The sequence below is a fragment of the Physeter macrocephalus genome, chromosome 9, assembly GCF_002837175.3.
Source record: "Physeter macrocephalus isolate SW-GA chromosome 9, ASM283717v5, whole genome shotgun sequence".
Taxonomy (NCBI): Eukaryota; Metazoa; Chordata; class Mammalia; order Artiodactyla; family Physeteridae; genus Physeter; species Physeter macrocephalus.
The window spans coordinates 30812941-30837299 of record NC_041222.1 but is presented as its reverse complement, the minus strand read 5'-3'; the positions used below and the strand labels follow the sequence as shown (position 1 = coordinate 30837299).

Here is a 24359-nt window from a genome sequence, read left to right as displayed (position 1 = left end):
GTACCATACTGTCTTGATTACTGTAGCTTTGTAGTATAGTCTGAAGTCAGGGAGCCTGATTTCTCCAGGTCCGTTTTCTTTCTCAAGATTGCTTTGGCTATTCGGGGTCTTTTGTGTTTCCATACAGATTGGTGCACACAGTTTTGAAGCCTGCTTTTCTGCTTAACATTTATTTCATGAGCATTTCCTCATCATAAAAATTCATCAAAAGCACCCCTCTTAATGGCTATGTAGTACTTGTAGTATTTGCTGTCACTAACCTAATCATTCTCAGATTGTTCCACATGTAGCCTGTGTCCAGTTTTCCATCATATAAATAATGCTGCAGTGAGCTTCTTTGTACTTTGTCCTTGTGTATCTGAAAATTCCCATGGAAAGTATTCCTAGAAGTAGGATTGCTGGCAAAATAGAATCCTGGAACTTCACATTAGTCTTTACTGACTTCAGTCAGCCCAAGGTGTTTCCCCTTGGATCACATAACAAAGTTTTTAGTAACTAAAATAGCAAAAGGACTAGCTGATGTTTGCATATTGCTGGTTTCACAGTATGCAGCTTGGAGACAATATAATATAATGATGTTGTGTCATAATTATGATTTCGAGATATTCCAAGGTGATAATAGTAATAGCTAACATTTACTGGGTGGTTAATACGTGCTAGGCTCTGTTTTGAGTGTTTTACAGGTACTAACTCATTTATTCTCACCACAAGTCTAAGAAGTAATTAGTATTATTATCCCCATTTTATAGATGGGAAAGCTGAGGCAACAGAGGGGTCAAACTACAAGGTAGGTGGCTGAGCCAAGATTCAAAACCCAAGCATTTTGGCTGGGAGTCCGTGCCCTTAAAGCACTTGATGACCCTGCCTGGAAGTAACCAAGTGGGTAATATTCTTCACCCCCGACATGCCACAGCTGCAGTGCAGCAGGAAGGGGGATGGTGAATCCACTGCTCACTGCCGAGTTGCAGCCCTCCTTCCCCCAGCTCTCATTGCCCCCTTCCCTAGCTGTGCACCCTCCTGGGTAAGGACAGGAGAGAAACCAAGCTGCAAAAAGCACCCAGTTCTGTATCTGAAGGGGAAGAGGAACATATATCAAGGTGGTGTCAGGAAGCTGCTTATTCGGGAAGGGAGGGAAGAAATAAATGAAAAAACACTGCTTCAGGGTCTTGGTTTTTTTGTTTTGTTTTCATTTTTGGTTTTGACAATCATTAGAGCATTAGACTTGCCTAATTAGAAGCAATGTTTCCCTTACGTTTTTCACCAATTTCATTTCAGTGGGTTCCTGCCTCATCTGTTGATGCAGTGCCAGAAGTGAGCTGCAGAACAGGAGTTACTGGAGATGACAGTGACCGTGAGTCCTGAAGGAGGTAACTAATCATTTCTGGTCCTGTCCACTGCTGAGCACCTTGGTTACAAATGACCTCTAGACAACTGTTCAACGTGGATGGTTCTAAAGGCACCTTGTTGGAGAGAGCGCTGCATGGGACTGGAGTTCTGATTAATGGCCATTTTCTTTTGTCCCACCTCCTTGTGTTTCCTTAAAATAATACTGGTGTTACAAAAGACTACACAGGGTGTTTCTGTTTAGGTAAAGTCGACTGGTGCCAGGGTGAAACAAAACATAACACAATCACTGCAGCAAAACACAAACACAGAGCAAATCCGTCCTGCTTCACCTCCCCCTGGCCAGGTTCCACATAAGGAAACCCAGCCAGAGGAGTTCCCTCGGTTCGCACTGGCTCAGGACAGAAATGTATAAAACTTTGAACAGCACCAGCAGTGACCCAGGGAAGAAATGAATCACAGAACCTTTCAGGGATGTGGCCAGCCTAGAAATCCTCCCACGGGTGTAGGTCTCTGCAGTGGGGGACCTGGAACAGCCTGAAATATACCTTCAGTGTTTGCCTGGATCTGGCACATAGAAGCATTCAACCAATGTATGCTTAATTGCAGTGGGTTCTGTTGGAGTGAATGGAATAGTAAAAGGCAGAAGTAGAGATGCTTTTTCCTTTTATTTTGAAATAGTCTAAGAGCACTAATAATAATAGTAGTAATAATAATAATAGCTAACATTGTTTCCTGTGGGCCAGGCCCTGTTCCAAGCAGTCTCTCCTTCCCTCAGGGGCAACCTCTATCCTTATTTATAACACCATAGATTAGTTGACAAAGGGAGATGTTTAACAGGGGGGAAATTATCAAAGTTCATCAAGAGTCCTCAGTTTCCCTGACTGCCTCTGTGATCTCTAACTAGCCCAGTTGCTCAGAGGCCCTAACAGCTAAAAGGTAGTAAATTAAGGAGTCAAGTTCACATTACAAATTGGGCCTCAAAAAACAAAAATGAAATAAAAAATGTTGATTATTGAGTTCAGCCTCCTTGAGGTCACATCAACCTGATCTACTTCCTTTGTTGTAGAGATCCAGAAGCACCCTTTCAGATTGTGAGGATGGGGTGAGAGTGGGGAGGAGGTTGTATCCACCTACCTAAGCAGGTTTGTAAACAAACGACAAGCAAATTAAAGGGGAGTCCATGGTAGAGTTTTATGTACAGCTAAAAACATCCAAAATGCCTTCTAATACTCAAGAATTATATAAGGTCTATTGTTATGTGTAGAAGCCTCTGAGCCCCCCTTCTAAGAATTCTCCCAGGAGGTTGGGGATTGGGAGTAGCAGCCATGTTGGTAACATATGGTCCTTCCCTGTGTTGACTGAGGGGACTGGAAGCAGACATCGGACTCAAGGCCAGCCAATTAGATCCTCTCTCCCAGGAATTTATCACTGCAATGAAAGGATGCTAGTTAGCGTGGGCTGGTCTCTTAAACCAAGGACATACAACTCAAGAGCTGTGTTACTGCACCATAGGCAGCAGAAGCACAGAACACCTGACTGCAGGGAGAAGGAAGCAGATGTGCAGGGAGACAGATGAGGGCCCTGAAGTAAGAGACTGGAGAAGAGGACAGAAGGAGAAAAAGAGACAGCACTGGAGCAAAGTAGCTGATTGGCCTCTGCTGATTTTCTAATTTAGTTCCTATTCAAACCATCCTGAGACCCAGCTGTGCCTCTTCTTCTGGGGCACCATTGGCTACTCTTGAACCTTTATACTATAACCTCTACTGTTTTGATAATGCTAACTTGAGGGGCTTCTGTTACTTGCTGTTCTGGCTGCAATGGCTGTGTAACAAAAACCACCCCAAAATTGAGTGGCTTAAAATAAGAACACTTATTTTGCTTAAAAATCTGCACTCTGAGCAAGGCTTAGCATGGACAGCTTGTTTCCACTACAACTTGGTTTCAGCTGGGGTAGTTTGAAGGCCAGGAGCTGAAACTGTCTAAACTCTTACCTGGGAAGACTCAAGCAGCTGGGGATTGGAAGAGCTGGAGCTATGTGGAAATCTCTCTGTCCATCTATGGTTTCTTTATCATGGTGGCTTCAAGGTAGGTGGATTTTCCCCTGGAGGCTCAGGGCTCCAAAGGTACAGTTCTCAGGGAGAGAGGGCCAGGTGGAAGCCATATCACCTTTTATGATCTAGCTTCCAAAGTCATGCGGTGTTATTTCCACTTCATCCTGTTTGTGGAGGAAGTTACAAAGATCCACCCAGGCTCAAAGGGCCACTGCCTCTCAATGAAGGAATGTTACCATCACATTGTGAGAAGAACCTGTGATGTATATTAATGTGGGCATCTTTAGAAAATAGAATCAGTCATACTTGTAAACAAAAGAACCTTGATTAACATATGGAATAATCCCGAAAGCTCAAAAAGGTATCAGAGTTCCCAGAAGATTATCAGTGTTGTGATGGAAAATATGCTGGTTTCTGCATACAGTGAGAATTATTTCTTTATCTTTTGAATTAGTGAACATCGAATTTATCCACAGATGGTCTCACTGGGTTCTGCCCAGGAAACAGTATTTTAAAGTTGACTTGTCTCCCTGATTCTGGAACCATCTTGTCCTTAATTTTGCCATAGGATTAGATGTGGATTAAGTTCAAATCCCTTGTTGTTTGTAGCAAAAAGTTTCTCGTCATCTTATTTTCAAATGTCATTTGCAAGCATATCCTTTCTTGCTTGGTGAATGAGCTTTTTTCTCCACCTGGACTCTGCTCATACTTTTAATAAATAATCAGGTTTTCAGGGTCCAAAATACTCGAGAGCTGTAAAGTAGGCACTGCTGAAAGATGTGTTAACTCCTTCGGGCCTCCAAGGTGCTATTTCAAATGTTATTGTTTCATATCCCATAATAGAAGCTTGAACCTTATTGATGGCCTTTCTTTGTGTGTGTAGAGGGTGAAGGCTAGGAAAGGAAGAGTCGGTGACCTGGAACGGGGAGCTGAATTAACTCTTTCAGCAAGGCTTAAAAGAAAAGATTTTAGTCTTTTATAAACTCTAAAAGATACTGAAGTTTCCAGAATAAATCAGTACCTAAGATAGTGTTATTAGATGCAATAATTACTGGAATGATAAAATCCTTGTTGATGCTAGCTGAAAATAGGTATGTTCTATACTTACTTTATAGCAGCATTTCCAGTACTGTCCTAGAATGAAGTTAACTATAAAAATATGCACATTCTGATTACATATAGAAAACTTCAAATTGTCATCTTTTTTATTATTAATAAAGTTTACTCAGGTTTGTACAAAAATCTTCAATTTATGGGTTCAGCCTGTTGTTTGATATGTGGAATTAAAAGATAAGACCATTGATGGCAAGTTTTCAAAATTCTACCTATAATAAGTGCATATGCATGAATATAGGGCCAGCCTGAATAATAGGTATATTTTGGATTTTGTACAACTAGTGGTCTGGTAAATATTTAACAACCAGCTTAACCAAGGCTGGGAGTAGGAGGGTCTTGACTTACAGCATTTGCCAATTTCTGTGATGTAAATATTTCAACCATAGCTGATTTCATGCTACCAACATGGCATCACCGAATGCAGAATTGGGAGGAGACATGCTCAGTGGGCTCTTCTGAGCTGTATGAGCCAGTCCTGCACACCATTGGTTACAATTATGGGAAAGCCAGTTGGATGACTCCTGGATAAACCTTGTTATAATACTATGGGGATAATAAGAACTTACTGTATAGCACAGGGAACTCTACTCAATACTCTGTGATGACCTATATAGGAAAAGAATCTAAAAAGTGGATATATGTCTATGTATAACTGATTCACTTTGCTGTACAGCAGAAACTAACACAACACTGTAAATCAACTATACTCCAATAAAAATTAATTTTAAAAAATACTAGGGGGAGGGGCTTCCCTGGTGGCGCAGTGGTTAAGTATCCACCTGCCAATGCAGGAGACACGGGTTCAAGCCCAGGTCCGAGAAGATCCCACATGCTGCGGAGCAACTAAGCCTGTGCGCCACAACTACAGAGCCTGCGCTCTAGAGCCCACGCGCCCCAACTACTGAAGCCTGTGTGCCTAGAGCCCATGCTCCGCGACAAGAGAAGCCACTGCTATGAGAAGCCCACGCACCACAACGAAGAGTAGCCCCCACTCGCCACAACTAGAGAAAGCCCACGCATAGCAACAAACACCCAACGCAGTCAAAAATAAAATTAATTAATTAATTTTAAAAAAACTAGGGGGAAAAAAGACAAATTATAGGTGGCAAGATCTGCAGCAGAGACATTTAATGCCCATTGACTCTCCATTTACTCCCCCAAATTTCTCACTGACCAGTGGACTGGGAACAGAGTTGGAAGCATTTAAAAGTTGGTATGCAACCACCAGCCCTCTCTTCCCTTGCCACTGCACCACTCCAATAAAGTAGGTCACATGTTACCAGTGGTGCAGATACAAGATGGGAGAACCTGTATCAACATGGTTCCATGAATGTCTGTGTGGAGCTCAACCCCCTTACACCAACACTGGATGTGTACCATGCTTTGGTGAGCAACTGATGCCCAGCAAGCCATCCCATACAGAATGGCTTAAGACAACAATTTATTGTTTTTTGTTTGTTTGTTTGTTTGTGGTACGCAGGCCTCTCACTGTTGTGGCCTCTCCCGTTGCAGAGCACAGGCTCTGGACGCGCAGGCTCAGCAGCCATGGCTCATGGGCCCAGCCGCTCCACGGCATGTGGGATCTTCCTGGACTGGGGCACGAACCCGTGTTCTCTGCATCGGCAGGCGGACTCTCAACCACTGCGCCACCAGGGAAGCCCCAATTTATTGTTTTATCTCCCATTCCTGTGTGTTGGTTAGGCTCCACTGGGCATTTCTTCTGCTCTTCTCACTTAGGGTCTCATGTGGTTGTAGTCAAAATGGTGGCTGAGGCTGGAGACCTTGGAAAGCTTGACTGGGATTGAACTGAGGATGGCCTCTTTGCTGAGGTCTGGCACCTAAGTGCTCCTCCACGTGGAGTCTCATTCTCCAGCCATCTGCGCATGGCCTCTCTTTGGCAGTGGGATGGTCAGACTTCTTATATCAGGAGTGACTTCAAATGCAGAGGCTGTCAAGATTGCCTAAGGCTTCTGCTCCATTTTCTTGGTTAAAGTGAGTCATGGGATCAGTGCAGAGACAGACTGGGAGGTGACTAGACAAGGGTGTGACTACCAGGAGGTAAGAGTCATTGGGAGCCCTCTTTGGAGACTAGCTACCACATACCACAAGTAAGAATTAAGCCTTTGTTATGTTAAGCCACTTAGATTTCAGGGTTAATTTGTTCCCTTGGCAAAACCTAATCTGACTGGTCCAGAAATTGGTACTGTATTAGTGAAGATAAGGTAGACGGTGCTGCAAAAATAAACCCCTAAATCTTAGCAGCTTAACACATGGGCCTCTGGGCGTCTTATGGCTCTCTAGGACTGTTGCCTTCCAGTGATGACTCAGGGGTCCCGGTTACCAAAGTGATGACTCAGGCCACTTGCATTTTGTTGGTGCACCATCTGGAACATGTGGCTCCCAGCTCACCTGGGCAGGAGGAAAGAGGACAAGGGGAACTCATGGCTCTTAAGCACCTATTGGCCAGAACTAGTCATATGCCTCTTGCCCCAACTATAAGGAGGCTGGAAAATTTGGGGGAGCACATGGATATTTGGTGATTAATAAATATCTCTGTCATAAAGTTATATGGAGCTCTTCGCCTCTTTCGTTTTTCCTCCCTTCTCCTTACCTCACCCTCAGTAAAAAATTTAAGAAAAAGAGAGAGTTGGGGGCAGGAGAGGGAGATAGGAAGGAAGGAAGGAAACAGCAAGGGAGGGAGGGAAAGAAGGAAGCAGGGAGGGAGGGGTGGAAGGAAGGAAGAATACCAGAAGGAATTTATAGGATGCAAATACAACCACTAAACTATTAACAAAGCTATTAACAAGTACTGCTAAACAAAATCTATTAAAAAATAACTAATAGCAAAGGCTTTCACTGTGTTTTTAGCCGTTTCTTTTTTCCTTTTAATCAGCAATGATAAGGAAACTAAACCAGATTAAGTGCTATCTTATTGGAGATACAAAGGCAAACAAGGGGAAAGAAGTGATTGAAGAGCACTTCAGAAAGCTCAGTACATTCAAATCAGCAGGGCCTGATTACTCACATCCAACGGCACTTAAGGAATTGGCAACCGTAATTGCAGGACCACTAGCCTTTATTTTAGAAAAGGAAGGTTGGACAGGAGAAGGTCCTGACAAGTAGAATCTGCAGATGGAGTATCGTTGTTGTTGTTGTTTTTTTTTTTAACCGAGAAAAGCACAACTGTAGTAATTATAGACTATTCAGCTTATCTTGGATACCTGGGAAGATACAAGAACAAATCGTCAATCAATTTGCAACCATCTAGACGAGCACAAGGTACTGGGTAGTAATCAACATGATTTTGTGAAGTACAAATTATGCCAGACCAATTTAATTTTACCAAGAGAGGATGATGAGCCTGATGGAAGAGGGGAAAGCAGTACCTACAGTTGGACTTCAGTAAGGTTTTTTTGTTTGTTTGTTTGTTTTCTGTTCTTTTTTTTATTCCATCCCCTGACATTTTCAGCATCAACTCTCCAAGAGGATGCTACCTAGATCAACAGTTGGGTGGGCACAACTCTGGATGAGGCACTCAGAGTGATAAAAACAAAGATTCTGCTCCAGGTTGACATAGTTATTAGTAATAGTTATTGTTATTTTAATCAGTTGATGTGGACAAAGAAAATGACAGTGGTAAAGAAGATGTTGAGATACAAATAACATTCTCTACTACAGAGGGGAAGTATGAGAGAAAAGAGGAGATATAAAAACCAATCTAAGAAATCCAGCAGCTAAATAATATGGGATCCAGGAAAGGAGAACAGAGAAAATGGCAAAAGGGAAATTACTAGAGAAATTATATAAGAAAATTTCCCAGGAAAGGACATACACGTTTACATTAAAAGAGCCCACTGAGGGCCAACTACAGTAGATGGGGAAAATAAGCCACTTGGATACAACATTGTAAAAATTTAGAACTCTAAGAATAAATAAAATTTCTAAAAGTTTCCAGAAGGAAAAATTAGGCCACCTACAGAGGAATGAAAATTGAGCAGCCAAATTCTCCTTAACATCTCTGGCTGCTAGAATATAATAGAGTGGTCCTTTCAATTCTGGGGGAAATTGAATTTAAAAATAATTTCTATATTCAGCCAACCTATCATTCAAAGAGTGGAATATAGGCATTTCACATAAACCAGCACTTGGAAAGTTTACTTCCCAGACTCCTTTCTTAAGAAGTTACTTGAATATGTATTCCAGCAGAATGAGGATATTATCCAAGAAAGAAGAAGGCGAGGGTCCTAATATTGGAAACAGAAGTAGAGTATAATACAAAGTCTTCCAGTTTAGAGCAGGAGAAAGAAGAGCTCCAAAGGTAAGGACTCTTGGGCAGAAGAGAACTCCCTGCAGTTCATGGTGTGATTGAGGGAACAAAAAATAAAAACAAACAAACAAAAAACAGAAAAGACTTGAGTGTTATGATAAAGTACATATTTAGACAGTAAAAAAGACAGGCAATTAAGAATTCCAGAAAAAACAAAAAGCTAACTGAGAATGTTATGGTTCAATTTTGAAGAAGAATAATATGTATGATTTTCAATAATATATAGACTGTTAGAGAAAAACTAGTACATGGTGTTAAAACATTATCCTTTGAGTAGGTGAGGAGTTATGACAGTGCCCTCATAGAAAAGGAAATGGCAATCCTAACATGCTCCTTAGCTTGGCAGTGCACAATGTTGATGTAGTCTTAATAATGTAAGCACTTTGGCTTTAAACTCTTGCAGTCAATGGACAGAGTAAGGAAGATCTTGGCTATGTTGCAGAAAAAAGAGGCAAACATTAATCTTCATAATATGAAAGTATAGCTGACCGAAGGTGGGAAGTGCAAAATGAAGGAAATATGAAGAGAAGAATAGTACCACTGACACCCTCAACTTCTATAATGAGAAGTCAAGATACTCAGGTTTTCAGAATGAGAAATTGAGGCATAACATAATATTTAAAGTTACAAGGGTAACCACGACAAAACTTAAAAATAATGATATAACTACCCCAAACTGGGAGGAGTTGGGAGGAAGAAGAAGATAACATAAATGAGCTAAATGCTTATCTTTTGTAACTGGAGGCCATCCATAACCAAGAAATTGAAAAGAGGAATCATATATTCAAAGAATGTATAATTCATGAGTGATTTTTCATAGGCATACATTGAAGGTCATGGGCACAATCTCAGAGCACAGGTATCAACAATCTCTATAGCTTAAGGACACATTATAGTGCTGATGATCTTGCAGCCATGGCATTTTTTCCTATTCCATTATCCATGCCCAGTTATAAGATTATACTTGCAAACTTAAAGCCCTATCTGCTTTAATGCTTTTTAAGTTTTTCTCAGAATTATCTCTAATATTTCACAGAGTACTCTCTCCAAAATTAATAGCATGGTATATGGCCACGTGACCTCTTTATGGTACTTTATTATATCTAATTTCTGTTCCCCAAGAATATATTCTTAGAATTAGGGTTTTGCCTCCACTGGATGAAAGCTTAGATGACCTTATTATAGGAGAAAAACTATTTTAATATTATAACTCTAAAAATTAAAGTAATACAAAAGTCACTTGAATCACTTCTAGATGTTCCTATGCCTTTAAATAACAGCATGGTTAACAAGCTCCTGTTAAATGATGGCAGATGCGAGTAGAACTCTGCTGTAACTTCATAATTGAGGTCCAAAAAATTCAGTTGTGTAATGTGTGGGACCCACTGAGTGCAGAGTTCATGAAATGACCAATGTGAACTGGCTCCAGGAGGACAGGAGCCAATCACCAAACTCGGCATATCCAAATTTCCATTATCCAAGAGTGTGTAATTACAAGCTCCACTGTACTTCTGATTACTGGCTAGAGTGGCATGCCACATAGCCACACACGTAAACTCAGTTGCCATACACACTGCCTACTAGCTTTAAATTATGCAATTCTTGATTACTCTTGGCAAGAGTTAAACTATTTGAAATTTCACACGAAATTGGTCCTTACCTAATAGGCCAATTACACTATTTCAAATATTCATTATTCTAATTTATCTACAACATGAGTATATTGTAAAAGAGCGGTATTTACTTTTTTTAATTAGGGAAAGTCAGGGGGGTGTTTGCAACCAGAAGAGCTAAAAGCAAAAATCTTTAAAACAGTGTTCACAAGAGGTGGAATTAGGGTTGGGGAGGGATCATCATAAGCTTCTCTGCGTCATTTCATGTATACTGTTTAATTTATTGTAAGGTGTATTTACTACTCTAACACAGTAAGTATTATAGTAATTAGATTCATAAAAACAGTAACGGTTGCCGCTCTTAATATTTCTCAGTGACTGGTCCCTGCAATACTTGTTAAAAATTCAGAATCCCTGGTTCCAAACACAGTCCCAGTGAATATGACCCCCTCTACTGGGGCCCAGGAATCTGCATTGGAACCAGTGGTTTAGACCCAGATCTTATTAAAGGCTCACTTGTACGTCTTCTTCAAGCATATTTCAGGATTGAACTTCTTGTGAAACCATCACATGCTGTTATTGCCTTCTGTGGTGTTTACCATATCCCAGCATCCTTCCTTCCATTTCTGTACCACTAAAATGAAGAAAAAAAAACCAAAATGACCTCACTGTCTGTCTCTCTTTTGGTGTATGATATTATCTAGGGGAACAGCAGTTCTTTTCAAGATCCTTTAAGCTGTGCAACCTCTTGAACATGGAACAGCTAAGAAAATCTCAGTTTTAAAATTCATGACAATGACTGGTTTCTTAATTATGTAAGGAGAAAGATTTTGAGACTGTCTTTGTATCTTATTTTGGTGCTAATCATTTTTTCTCATTCCCATGACTGCAGGAATATTGATCTCAGCGTTACTTTGACCATTAATGAATTATGATGGCAATAAGCAGAGACGCACACCTCCAGCCTCCTGGGAGCTTAATCTTCTGCTACAGCGTTTGCATTTGTAAGTCAGCACACCTGTGTGATCCATATTCTAACTATTTGTTATTCTCCTTTAATTACATATTGGTGGTGGTCCATCTGTAGCCTGAGAGCAACCAACTGGAGACTCAAAGAAATTATTAAAGTATTAACTTAGAAGGCCAAAAGGAAACATATGGGGTCTGTTCCTACACATTCCAGTATGATGTTTCAGGAAGTTATTCCCTTTCATGTCAAGGAAACTTGGGTCCAAAAAGTTAGTATAGAACTTTTACCTTCAGAGAAGTTTTCACCTTAAATATTTCCTGTGTCACCAGTATTTCTGTTAGCATCAGCTTTACCTCATCTGTCAAATACCGTTTTGTTTGGCAGGTGATACATTTTAAATCCTGTACTTCCTACTTGGTCCTGATCAGTCACTCAAGTTGGGGTTTAGGGAATTGTAGATGGTCAAGTCAGTCCCCGAAAACTTTTCCTTTTAGCATTTTGGCAACTTTTCATTTTGACATAATTTCAAATTTCTATAAAAGTTTCAAGAATTGTACAAGAAATCCCCTTTACTGAGATTCATATTTATATCTTGCCCCATTTACTACCTCTCTTTCTATGAATCTGTCTATATTGCACACTCTCTTTCTTTCCCGACCCATTTGAGAGTAAGTTGAAGACGTTGTACCCCTTTACCCTGAAATATTTTGTTATTTTCCTAAGAATAACATTCTTTTTAATAACCATGGTTTTATCAAAATCAGATATTTTAATGATATAAACCACAGTCCAAATTTAAGTTCAGATTTTCTCATTTGTCCCAATGATGTCCCAATAATTAGTTGTAAGCTGATTTTTTCCCCAGACCAGGATGTAATCCAGGATTGTGCATTGTATTGAGTTGTAATATCTGCTTTGTTTCCTTTAATCTGGAAAAGTTTCTGAGCCTTTGTCTCAACTTGACGTTCTTTAAAGACGGCAGATCAATACTCCATTTTTTTTGCTTTGTCTTTCTTTTTTGGGGGGTGGGGGGGAAGTCTCTTCATTCTGGGTTTGACTAGGATGTCCTCATGTTTAGACTTGGGTTATGCATTTTTGGCAGAGATACCATTGAGGTGAGGTCCTGTCCTTGTCAGTATACCATATCGGAGGTACCCAGTGTCCATTTGTGATGTTAACTTTGATCACTTGATTCAGGTGCTTACTCCACTGTAAAGTTACAGCTTTTCTCTTTGTAAATTACAAGTGTTTTGTGGGGAAATATTTTGAGACTGTGTCAATATCCTGTTTATAAAATTTTTTCTGACTACTTTGCACTGATTGATGATGTTCTAACTCCATCATTCCTTCTAGATTTATTAGTTGGCATTTTGCTGTAAGGAAGAGCTTTCCCTTCTCTGCATTTACTTTTTTTTGCTTATTTAAGTCTGAACTCATGGATGCTTAGGTTATACAGTGGGTTATAATCTATTTCTGTCCTTTTTAATTTTGATGCTTAAATTTTCTCAAATTTGGCTCGTGGCAGCCCCTTCAATCTGTTTGTCTTTTTGACATGTTTCCATGATGCTTTGAAGCACTACCTTAGTTTCTGTAGCAACTGGCTCATCTTGTATTCCCTTTGTCCCCTCCCTGGAATTAACCATTTCTCCAATGAGCCCCCAGGTGAATTTTGGTAATAAAATCAAATTTATCTTTTGTGCCTGCCCCTCCCTTTTTCTCTTACCTTTCAGTAACCTGTCCCATGAGTCCCTACTGTAACTGTGATTTTCAGTAGCTCTAGTTAGGAAATTCTGATAAATTCATTTACCTTAAAATTGTTTAGGAATGATTGCATTACCCTTCTTAGAAATGTTTGCATTTTAAAAAAGGAAACCAGTTAGAAAGCAATGCTCAATTAAAAAACAATATTAATCACAGAATGTTACTGGTGAAGGAGACTTTAGATCACAGGGTCACAGACTCAGCACCCCTCAGCCCCCTAAGAGTTAGCGTGAATGTGTGTGTGAAAAGCCTAATGGAGTCAGAAACAGAGTGGTACAGACTGGGCTAAACTGGAGGGTGCAAGCCCACCTAATGATATTTTAATTAAAATAAATAAATAAACACTGGGCAGACCAAGCAAAATTTGTTTATTATCCTTATTTAACAGAGGGTGGTCTATTAATGACTTTTGTGTTAATAAAGTAAAACTAAACTAATGGTTTTAACACTGTGCTTGGGGGAGCCACCAAGATGCTTTATAGAACTTTCCTGGGGGTTCTGGAAATGCTGTGGACAGATCCACTCTCGACCTCCCAATCCTCTTCAGCCAGAGTCGCTTCCTTGTTATCTGTTTGATGTGACAGGTACTGTGGGAGTCTCTGAAGGAAGGGATCTGTGGATTTTAAAACAAGTTCAACAATCACTGATGTAGTCCAGCCACCTAACCTTGCAGATTCTTGCAGATAAGCAGACTGAGGCCATCCTGGGATAACCAGTATTGCCGCGATTGTTACTGGCAAAGTTAAGCCTAAAACCCAGGTCTTCTGATGCTTGGTCCAAACTTTCTTCCCTACGTAAGGTTGCTTCATCTAATGGTGGAAAATCAGGTGCTAGTGGCGAAGGTTATCCTAATGTCATATCATGTACACAATAGGCCATCTCTAAGTAAAGATGTCCCCGGTTGATACACAGCCTTTCATGCTCTGAAGACAAATACCCGTCCTGATTCTAGAGCTCTATAAATTGAGCATGTGAGTGAATATTTAGGTAGAAAAATCAGGTCATCAAACACTTTAGTCACTGATTGGCATGTTAAAATGATACTTTCATCCATAAGGAGGTATGATTTCTAATAAATACATCAGATAATTTTTTCAAGTATATTCTTAAAACTCCTGGAAGATTTTTGCTAATTGACAGAATATCGAAGACTATTTCCTTTTCCATTCTTAAGAAGTCATCTTTTACTATGATAAAGTTTTTCATTTCTTCAGTTAAAATGTATATGCTTAAAAGAAAAATGGTAAGATCTAGTATAAATCACTACATAGACATCATAAATCATTTTAAAGAGGACTGTTTTGGGCTTCCCTGGTGGCGCAGTGGTTGAGAATCCGCCTGCCGATGCAGGGGACACGGGTTTGTGCCCCGGTCCGGGAAGATCCCACATGCCGTGGAGCGGCTGGGCCCGTGAGCCATGGCTGCTGAGCCTGCGACCTGTAGTTCTATTACAGTATAATATTTAACAGCTGGCAAACTCTTGCCTAAGTACTTTACTTTTTAAATTTTTAACCTTTATCTCTGCAAAACTTAAAACTAGAGTCATTTTCTGAATGCTCTCACAAGGCCAGTTCAAAATTCCTGCATCTCTTTCATTTTTCAAATGAAACGGAGCTTTATCTTCGATTGTCTAGTTTATTTTTATTGATAGAAATAATATTTCTCCAAGGTTTTAAGAGGAAAAAATAGTATTAAAATATAAGTTGAATGTTAACACTTCTGATTGCTTCTAACATCCTGATATGATTAAAAGAAGACAGAGAGGCCAGGAAAGTCCTTGCAAAGTAGATTTAAAATATTGCTCATTTAAAAATCTAAGATCAAATGTAGTTCTGTTCAAGTATAATTCACTACTGGTAAATGCTAAATTGTTCTTGAAGCAAGCATTACTTCAACTTTTGTGGATTATTTTCTTAACTTTTAGACTTTACCATTCATTCCTTTCACTTTTTATTGTCATTATTCCCCTTTTGTGCATTTTGCAAGAGGGGAGATTTTGGTTTTATTTTTTTAAAGGAAATACTAAACATAATGAATGAAACACATGTTATTACTGAGCCTAAAATGAATTGCATTAGCATTAGTATCTTTTATCTAATAAATTATAGTGTATATATATGCTTACCTATTAAAAAATTTTAACTTGTGGATACTTATATTCTAATTAGTGTTCTTTTTTTTCCTATCAAACAATTTATCACTGGATTTGTCACTTTACTAAGCCAGTTTATTATTGAACATGTGAGTTTTCCTCACTTTTTATTAATTTTCATCATCACAAGACTATATGCATAATTATTCTGTTTCATCAAGAAACAGTTTTAAATGCTCACAGCATTCATGGATGTATCCAGTTGTTTGTTATTCTTTCTTTCCTTTCTCTTCCTTTTGCTACCTTGAAGTTACCTTTTAGCCATAAGAGGCAGGTCATATGCAATAGACTTTGTAAAATATAATGCCTACTTCACGGGGCTATTGGGAGAACTAAATACAGTAATGGAAGCTCCTAGCACAGTGCATGACATCAGTATTTACTTTTACTTTTTGGTCCTTTAAGGAATTGTACTTCCACAAGTTTGACAAGTTCTCAAAACTGCTGTTCTGGGCAAAATTTCACGTTCAGTAAAATGAAAGCCTGTGAGTAAACTAAGTATGGCTCTTTGTAGGGGTTACATTTAAATGTAATAGGTAGATTTAGAGTTTTGCCAAAGATGGGAGCAAGACAGCTTAGTGTGAAGGGAGGAGCCTTGGTCATGGGACAGCTACTACCCCCTCAGTCACTGACCTGCCAGGTGACCTTAGTCACTTTGCTTTTGGGCTTCAGTTTCTTCAGCTGTATTAGGATGTGGACGGTCTCCAGGGTGCTTTTGGTTCTAAAACCTGATGATTCTACAAATGCAGCACTTTTAAAAAATGGATTTATCCTTGTGGTGAAAAAATTCCTGGAAGATGTATACCATCACATTCATGCTGGGGGTGCCCAGGTGATGGCAGGAGAGATGGCCTTCTTTCTTCCCCCCCTCTCCCTATTTTCTTCCCTCCCCATCTCCTTCCCTTCTTTCCTTCCTTCCCTGACTTGTTTCTTCTTTCAGCAATTATTTATAGCACCTTCCATGAGCCAGGCACTATGGAGTGAGCAAGAAGTTCAGCTTGGTGAACTTCAGTGAGCTCATCTTCCATGAGCCAGGCAAGAGTGAGCACGAATGTTTCAGTCCAGCGTTCATGAAGCTAATGGTCTTTTTATCTATTTCTCTTTTTTTTTTCCCCTAAAAATGTCAAACATATAGAGAACCAGAAGGAACAAGTAACTTGAACATCTAAATCTCCTAGATTTACCAACTGTTAACATCTTTTATTCTGTGTGTGTGTGTGTGTGTGTGTGTATACACCCATATGTATATACACACCCATATGTATATATGTATGTGTATACACACACACACGTTTTTCTGAACCATTTAAAAGTGCAGACACCGTGCTTCTCCTCTAAGTAACTGAACGTACATCTCCAAGAATCAGTACACTCTCACAAGTAACCATAATACCATTATCACACCTAACTTACGTGACCCACCCCCAAATTAGCACCAGTCCTGTAGAATTATATAATGTCTATTCCATATTCAGATTTCTTTAATTATCCCAAGAATGTCTTTTATTGCCCTTTTCATCAAATCCTGGTTCACCAATCAAGGTTCACACGTTAATTTGGTTTTTATTCCTCTGTCTCTTTTAATATAGAACTGTTCCCCCACTTTTTCTTTTTTAATGACATTGACTTTTTGAAAAGTACAGGCTCATCGTCTCACAGAACATACAAAATTCTAGATTTGTCTAATTGTTTCCTTATGGTGTCATGTAACATTTCTGTATTCTGTGTATTTGTTGTAATCTGGAAGTTAAGTCTAGATGTTTGATTAGATTCATGTTAAAAGTTCTTGGCAGGGCTTCCCTGGTGGCACAGTGGTTGAGAGTCCGCCTGCCAATGCAGGGGACACGGGTTCGTGCCCTGGTCCGGGAAGATCCCACATGCCGCACAGTGGCTGGGCCCGTAAGCCATGGCTGCTGAGCCTGTGCGTCCAGAGCACAGAAGCCCGCGTACCGAAAAAAAAAAAAAAAAAAAGTTCTTGGCGAAAATATTTTATAGGTGAAGTTGTGCTACAAAGTTATATATATTTGAAGTTCTCTACAAAGATCATCTATTACTAATGATGAAGAAATAGAAATAAATTTAAATTTATATTATATAGTACATTGAATATAGTGGAAAAAGCATGAGTTTGCTAGCAGAGGCCTGGATTTGAGTACAGATTCTATTCTCTCTAGCAGCTTGACCAGATTAATTAACCTAGTAGTTTAGCTCTCCACAAAAGACCAGAGAAGACAGAATCACTCCAGGAGCTTTCTTGAAATATGCATGCTTGTCCCTCCACTCCACTCCCTGGTATTTTTTTTTTAAAGAGGGACTTTTTTATACCACCCCTCATCCCCAGGCCACCCTTCTCACCCCCACCCCAGGCTTAAATGCCACCAATTCTGTGTGCCAGGTGTCCTTATCTGAGAAATTTGGAAAATCTCTACCTTGAAGGGTTATTTTAAGTGTTGGAGATTAATAATAACGTGTAAAGTACATAGCACAGAGTCTGCCGCATTATTATATGCTCAATTCACCACTACTGTTATTGTTATTACATCAGTAATTTGCAAAGAAGGGAGAGAGAATTTGAAAAGGGACAGGAAGTGGTATAGTACAGAATATTCAGTTTCTAAGTGGTTACTTCAAAAACCTTCCAAGAGCGTTTGTGCTCACGCAGTGACATCAATAAAAGTTCAGCTGAGACAGTGCTATGACACAGTAATCATTAACATTTATGCAGCCCTTTACAGTTTACAAAGCACATCCACATTCATTATTATGTTTGATAGACGCCCTCTTTCACGAAGATCAGCTGTACTTAATGCTTCGCCCAAGGACACAGTGTAATCAGTGGGGGAGCTCAAATTAGGAGTTCTGATTGTAGAACAGACTTCTTTTGCTGAAAATGTGCAGCCTGGAACAGACACCAAATGTCTCTTTTCTAAATTCCTGACCAAGGGACTCTTTCCTTATGGTGTCGGTTACTGAAATGCTTAGTTTAAACTCTTTGAGTCTATTTCACACTTACAGCTCCTCATCTGTCGTATTTTATCTGCGTTGGGTGACATTTCCTGTACTGTCGTGCGTTGTCACTCAGCCAGAAGGCTTTAGTTATTTCTTGCTCTTTGCTCTGACAGAGAGAAGTACTGGTTAATGAATCTGAATTAACACCATCAGGTGCATATTAAAAATGCATTCGAACCTTTCAGCTGGACTAATTTCCTTCCTAACATTGTGTAGCACTGGGCAAATTAAAGACTCATCCAAAGATTGGCCCTTGTTTTTAGAATTGGTGTTTCTTAGTGTTGACCTTGATATTTTTTACTTGGTCATGTATAGCTCTTTTTTGGATAAGAAAATATTACTATTTTAAACAAAAACTGACTATCTTTGGCTTAGCAAACTAGTGTAGCATAAAACATCTTAGAGGAGATGACTTATTCTTTATTATTCAGTTCAAGGTATTTTCTAGTTTCTTTTCTGATTTCTTCTTTGTATCACAAGATATTTAGAGTTATATTTCTTAATTTCCAACTATTTGTGAACTTTTTAGTTAACTTGTTGCTAATGGTATCTATATTTCTATTCATATTAATGTTTTAGCATAATTCTGCCATGTCCAGGGAACAGATTCTGTGAGATTTCAGTCTTGTAAAAGCAGCTGAGACCTGCTTTGCTGTCCAGCATTTGTCAGTTTTGTAAGTGCTCCAAGTGCACTTGAAGAAGGAAATGTTTTCTGTAGCTGTTGGTAGGAATGTTCCTTGTATATCAGTTACACCATGTGTTAATCTTGTTCAAATCATGTGTATTTGCTAATTTGCTTTTTTTTTGCTTGACTGTTTGCTTACCCTATTACTTCCCAAGGGTTAAAATGTGTGTTAAAGGGACTTCCCTGGTGGCACAGTGGTTAAGAATCCGCCTGCCAATGCAAGGGACACGGGTTCTAGCACTGGTCCATGAAGATCCCACATGCTGTGGAGCAACTAAGCCTGCGTGCCACAACTACTGAGCCTGTGCTATAGAGCCCACAAGCCACAACTAATGAGCCCACATGCCACAACTACTGAAGCCTGCGCACCTAGAGCCCATGCTCCACAACAAGAGAAGCCACCGCAATGAGAAGCCTGTACACTGCAATGAAGAGTCGCCTCCGCTCACCACAACTAGAGAAAGGCTGTGCTCAGCAACAAAGACCCAACACAGCCAAAAATAAATTAAAAAAAAAAAGTGTTAAAATCTCTCACTAAAAGTATAAATGCATTTCTTTCTTCAGTTTTTGATATATATATTTTTTGGAGGCAAAGTTATTAGGTGCATACAAAATTTAGAATTGTTCTGTCTTGTGAACATAACCTTTTTCTCAGAATGAAGTGTCCCTCTTTGTCTCTAGGGATGCTTTCTGCTTCAGACACTACTTTGATACTAATACAGCTATACTGTGTTTCTTCTGGTTAATATTTGCATCCTTTTTGTCATCCTTTTCCTTTTTCTCTCTGATTATTCTCAATCTTTTTAATATTTCACATGCATCTCTCCTTAATATTTTGCCATATTTCCTTTACATAATTTTTGCTCATCTTTTAAAATTAAGTTGTAGACATTGTGACTTTAGCATACATCTTCCCAAATAATCCCCTAATATCATCTAATACCCAGCCCATACTGAAATACCCACAATTGTTCATAAGGTGACTTTTATAACTGTGTGAGTCATTGCATTTGACTGTGTGGCTCTTAGTCTTTCAAAATCTAGGCTAAGCTAACTTAATCGATATACTGTTGTACCAAATGACCATAAGGAAATGAAACATATTTTAAAGATTACTCTTAAATATGTATAAGACATATAGTCAGTACATCCCATTTGTAATAATAATCTGAAAAACACAGAAAGTAGAAATGAAAAAATAGCAAACACTTTTATATCTTCCACCAATTGTGAGCATGGCTGCCTTCCTGGTATTATATTTATCTATTTCTGATTTTTGAAGAAATCTTAGTCTGTTTCACATTATATGCTCATTATAGAGGCTTAGAAGTGAAATTTCTGAGACTAAAGGTATAACCTCTTTTAAGGCTTTCCAGGACGGTGTTTCAAAGTTTAACAATCCCAGTGTGCCAAAGCTTACTGCATTAGAAGGGTTGTCCTCTTCAAAGCAGACACCACATGGGTAATTACTTTTCATGGATATTTAATTATCGTGGATAATCTGTTACCACACACCTATAGTGGAGATTTCCTGTGGTAAAAACTGAAAATGCCAGATACCTTCTCAGGCTCCCTCGAAGCTAAGCCACCAGCATGTAACCTGGGATTAACCAGTCAAATTAGCCCCCTTCAGACTTTCAGGCTGAAGCCATTTACACAAAGAAGCAGGCACAGTGGAGACTCCTTCTGGGGGATATAGTGGCAGCCGCTTTGAGCAAGTCAGCATCTGATATTCAGTGATGAGGTAGTAATTCAAGCCATGAGGTCCAGCATTCATAATAGTGGTGGTTGCAGCAGTGTCCTCACCAGAAGGACTCTGGCATGATTTTGGCTCTGGTCTTGGCCGGTGTCTTATTCTTTCCCATTTATTGAGCCTGGTTGTCCAGCCTTCTCTGACCCCCTGTCAAGTCTCAGTATCCTTTAAGAAATACTTCTCTATTGAAACCAGCCAGAGTTTGATTCTATTGCTTACAGAAAAAGAACTTGACTAACTTTCCATGCAGGGATTCTCCCTTCTATATAGCAGGACCTGTTTCAAATGGCAGGAAAATTGGCATGCATGAGGGAGATCAGGGGGAGTAGAGAGGGCTCAGCAAGTTAACTTCTCAGGACTGGGAGTTGGGAAGAGTCTAGTTGAAACTGGGTCAATATTGGAAGGAAGGTAAGAGCAGCTTCTTAAGAAGGTAACATTTATGATTCTTGGGTACCTGATCTGGTTGTCAGCAGAGTGATTGCAGGGCCAGTTCAGGAGTCCAGCCCTTGTAAATGTGACACCAGAAATGTTAGACCTCCAGATTTGGGGTAAGCCAAGTGGCCTTGGTTGAGACTGTGACTGTGCATCTGAGACTCTAGGTGGGATAGAGGGACAGTGGCAGATGAAGCTGTGTAGGCTTGAAGTAGAAGCTAACAATCACCATGGAAGGCCATGCCACCACTTTTAGAATTCTCTTTGGCAATTTCTTCAGAACCAATGGTCAAGTAATACAACCAAAGCAGCCTTGTTCCGTAGGAGGCCAACTTTGTGTCTGACCAAAACTGGTATTGCCCCAGCTTGTTCACCGTTCCCATGGGGATTGACTTGGAAATGAGTAAAAATTTAAATAAATTTAGGCAATTTCAAAAATCCGGAAAACCAAGGTTGTAACCACTGAGATATTTTTAAAAGCATTGCCAGCTCTAAAGGCAAGCTTTAGAGTAACTATTTATTTAGCCTTTATGTATTTCCAAAGTTACATCAGTACTTCGCATCAACTATCTTCTTTTAATCTCTCAACAACCCTGAAAGGTAGGTGTTAGTAACCTTGTTTTTTGGATGAAAGCACAGGCTGAGAGGCTAGTTATCAGATAAGACAGCACGTCTTAAAGCGAGAATTCAAACCCAGATCTGGTTCATTCTAAAGCACATGCTCTTTTCAGCATTACTATTGTCTCCTCAGGAGACTGCCTTAAAGAGAACAATATACAGCTGACTATAAATTCCAGCTTTTAAAAGTCACAGTTAATATATCCAGAAGCCCATTGGTGAAATATCTCACAGCATTCTGCGGAAAGGCTGTGAAATCTTTGATTAAGGGCTTAAAAATGGTGAAAAGTAATAAACAGTAGGTCTGACTACAACTCAAGTAGTAAAACACCTTCGCTGATTTTCATACTCAGCAAAAATATTTTTAATGATTAAAAAAAAGTCATAGTACTCACTCTACTAGCTCAATGACACGCTGAAATATTAGCCTAGCTTGTGTAACCTTAAACACGGTCGCGCTCTGTTTGGGCATGATGCTTTCTGCCAAGGGGCGGAAGAGCGGGCCCACTTGTTGAAGGGGTTCTTCCTGGGTATTTCTTTCCATGATTCTTTTTTTTTTTTTTTTTTTTTTTTTGTCTGCGTTGGATCTTCGTTGCTGCATGCGGGCTTTTCTCTAGTTGCAGCGAGCCGGGGCTACTCTTCATTGTGGTGCGTGCGCTTCTCATTGCAGTGGCTTCTCTTGTTGCAGAGCACAGGCTCTAGGCATGCGGGCTTCAGTAGTTGTGGCACGCAGGCTCAGTAGGTGTGGCTCACAGGCTCTAGAGCACAGGCTCAGTAGTTGTGGCGCACCGGTTTAGTTGCTCTGCGGCATGTACGATCTTCCCAGACCAGGGCTCGAACCCATGTCCCCTGCATTGGCAGGCCGATTCTTAACCACTGAGCCACCAGGGAAGTCCCTTTCCATGATTCTTAATGTGTGTTTGTTAAGGACCACACACACACACATCCACACATCCACACTAGCTAAAAATCTAACCCTCTAGATTTCATCTGGCTAACCTCAGGCCAGTCTTCAGACTGCCGCTAATGCCCACCAGAAAGGAGAAAGAATGGGGAACAATCACTGAACTGCAGTGCTTTTACACTTCCTCCCTGCCAACAGTGAGGGACGGACGATTGTGTAGATTGTGAGGGGGAGGTGGGGAAAGTGTGATTGGGCTGGGGAGGTGGTGAAGATTTCAGATTTTATTTTATTTTATTATTTTTTTTTTTTTGCGGTACGCAGGCCTCTCGTTGCTGCGGCCCCTCCCGTTGCGGAGCACAGGCTCCGGACGCGCAGGCTCAGCGGCCATGGCTCACGGGCCCAGCCGCTCCGCGGCATGCGGGATCCTCCCGGACCGGTGCACGAACCCGTGTCCCCCGCATCGGCAGGCGGACTCTCAACCACTGAGCCACCAGGGAAGCCCCAGATTTTCTTTTTGCTGCGTGGGCATCAGCAGGGGATAGGGCGGTGCCTGCCCTTATTGGTGGCAGTCGTCCCACAGACGCATTTACCGTGGGGTTGTTTCTGTGTTAGGAGCCGGTCTGGGGGTTGCTGAGCAGATCGAGTCTTCGTTTGTCTTTGCTCAGCTTGGGTGGTGCTCTGTCCGTTTCACCGCTCAGTCACTGACACGGTGAGGGTTGTCACTGTGGTGCTGTGTTGTCTTAAGGGTTCCGAAAAACAACAACGGCAACCACCAAGCAAACAAACAAAACCTTTCTGCTTCTCAAATCTGTCCCCGAGGAAAGATTCAAAGGGTGCAAATGCTGTTCTGGACCAGATGGGGACTAGTGTCTCTGTTCTCCTCTGAATGTGGGCTTGGTGGTAGGAGGCAGGAAGGGGCCCAGCACAGGGATTTTCCACGCTGTTGCCCTCCTGCTACAGTTGTTTCAGACGCCCCAGCTCCAGCCAGCCAGTCCTAGACTGTCTCTGCACAGCACGCAGAAAAACCTTTGTTTTGGAAAAGTAACTCCTTTGATTTCTCCCAGCCTCGGACCCTGCTTAGTTAGGGGCACTGACCAAGAGGCGAGTCATCTCTGGCCGTCCTGGGGAGTGAGGAGGGGACCACCCATGGCTTCCCAGCTGCACTGCCTGTGGAGCAAAGGGTTCAGAAGCAAACGATTTTTAAAAATATAATAATATAAAAAGAATGAAAGAAAGAAGACCTCTGAAAATCCTTACTGTTTCCTGCTATCTCGTACAGCGGTTGCCCTTTCATTAGTGTGGTATAAAAATGTGAAGATTTTTTTTCACTTTGATATCAGCCTAATTCTTTTTTTTTTAAGACTTAAACCACTGTGACTATAATTTTTTAATAAGCTTTTTACTCTTCAGTAAATGAATGAGGAGTAATTTTTTTCCCTCTCCTTTATTTTATTTATTTATTTTTTTATCATCTTTATTGGAGTATAACTGTTTTACAATGGTGTGTTAGTTTCTGCTTTACAATAAAGTGAATCAGTTATACATATACATATGTTCCCATATCTCTTCCCTCTTGCGTCTCCCACCCTCCCTATCCCACCCCTCTAGGTGGTCACAAAGC

The 24359-nt window shown here is 40.4% G+C and overlaps 1 long non-coding RNA gene across 1 annotated transcript in view; it reads left to right on the top strand.

Annotated features, from left to right (window-relative positions):
* LOC129392412 (uncharacterized) overlaps positions 1-24359 on the top strand; it is a 113825-nt gene that overhangs the window by 27808 nt on the left and 61658 nt on the right. Inside the window, exons 2-3 of the long non-coding RNA XR_008618212.1 lie at positions 1276-1367; positions 11347-11458. This is a non-coding gene — a long non-coding RNA (uncharacterized lncRNA). The remainder of the gene's footprint in view (positions 1-1275; positions 1368-11346; positions 11459-24359) is intronic.